The 1,803-nt window shown below is 56.6% G+C and overlaps 1 protein-coding gene across 16 annotated transcripts in view; it reads right to left on the bottom strand.

Annotated features, from left to right (window-relative positions):
- The window catches only part of LOC113210492 (ras-related protein Rab-32), an 88,212-nt gene that overhangs the window by 39,416 nt on the left and 46,993 nt on the right, over positions 1-1,803 (bottom strand). The window lies entirely within an intron of this gene.

The raw sequence follows: 1,803 nt of genomic DNA, 5'->3' as shown, positions 1-1,803 counted from the left end.
AACTTTGAGGCGTCGCGACGCCAAAACTAAGCGTCCGAGAGCAAAACGGTTCGAGGTAGTGTATCAGCGTAACATACACTACCGATTTCTGAAAAAAACCAAAACTCGCTCCTACCGCCTTAAGTCTGCCCACCTGCGAAGTCGCATGCCGATGCGCAGTTACGCAGCTGCCGCGGGGGTTTTGGGGGTGATCCCACCCTCCTCCCCCGACAGGATTACCTCCTCGTCCTTCTGTTGCTCTGCCTGGAGCGGTCAGCGCTGGCCGCGGCCGCGACCACAACGGGGCGCTTACTTGATCCGCCGTGCGTGCCGGGCAGCGTCCGGGCGGGCGGGTGGGCGCGTGAACCATGGCGCTCTGGTGGTCGCATTGCACGCGCTCGCGAAACTTTGTCATCCGCACGCTCTCCTTCAGTTTGTCGTGATGGCTTCCGACAACTCCTTCGCGCCAAACCGCAAAATGACGTATGGTCTGCGGACGACAAACCCTCTCCTCTCTCCTCACCGCCGAGTTGTCTCCTCTCCCCACACCACCCCTCCGTCCGACACATGTTTACCACTCATACGAACGGGTGGTGGTAGGGGTGGATCTGGACTGATGGAGGTGGTGGAAATGAGAGGGAGAGAGAGAGGGGGGGGGGATGGACCAGCTCATGGCGCGGCGCGGGGCGGCCGCGCTCGGCACAGTGACGGCAGTCTCGTCGGCGGCGTGTCGGTAGGTGCACGGCATACCGAGGGGCGAGTGACGCCCTCCTCGATAGCAGGTGGGTACCACCACAGTGGGTTGAGAAGGGAGCGCCAAGTTAACTTTGATTATATCCCGAGAATGGATTCAGAAGCCCTTGGACCTATTGTATCTCAGGAGGGAGCAACAGCAGTTAGCTCGTATTTCTCTGGCGTATGCTACTGAACCGGGGATCAGCACAGCATGGCGGGACCGGCCATATCGCATACCTTTTCCCCCTTTTGCGAATCCGCCGTTGGGGTGGTGCGACTCGGAAGGCAGTCCATTCCTCAGACAAGGACGCGACGCAGTCAGCAGTCGCCCACCCCGCCATCGGCAGCTCTTCGGCAGCACGCGATACGCAAAAACAGTCCTGGAGCCAGCCAGCCACAGCGAGGTGGTGGTTTTATGGTGCATCAAAGCATGATGCGCCAGCGTGCTTGCGAGGCGATTGTTCTGCTCTTTGTCAGCTCTTGCGGCCGTAGCCTATCAGGGCCTGCTCGCGCAGACAGAGGCAACTAAAAATCGTGCGAGGCAACAAAAATATCAGTTATGATTGAACTTAACTTTTTAATCTGCTGAGTTGCGAGGCGTGTGTGTGTGTTCTATGGTATCAAGGATGGCTCACAGCCCAAACCCACAGGCCCATTTTTCTTCAAACAGTTACATTGTGCCTGGTGCCTCCATGGCCCCGAGGAAGTGGGCAACCCGCCAACACACGCGTCAATGCAGTACCGTACAACGGGTTAAAAATAATGAGAAATAAGTGGCCTCTGTGTCAACAGTGCACGTAGCCTGGTGAAAGTGCGCTGAAAATAGGATGTCGGCAATTTTTCCACAAGTGGTGTGCGAAGGGTGTGGCGATGACAGAGATCGCAAGAGGCTAAATGACGAGAGGCGTTACCCTTTCATCCTCTCTCGGCGAGTCCACCAAACCCCATTTTCAGATCTATATGCGTGCGTTGACTTGATCATTTTTATAGTGATGGACCCAATCTGCACTCCCGCGTCCCCTCGCTATAAAGTCGAGTTTGGTGGACTAAATCTTTCCGTCGGTGGGGTAATAATGCCTGCCTCCGCAG

The sequence above is a fragment of the Frankliniella occidentalis genome, unplaced genomic scaffold (assembly GCF_000697945.3).
Source record: "Frankliniella occidentalis isolate FOCC.00 unplaced genomic scaffold, Focc_3.1 Scaffold21, whole genome shotgun sequence".
NCBI lineage: Eukaryota > Metazoa > Arthropoda > Insecta > Thysanoptera > Thripidae > Frankliniella > Frankliniella occidentalis.
The sequence above is the reverse complement of the archived record's forward strand: the minus strand, read 5'-3'. Positions and strand labels throughout refer to the sequence as shown.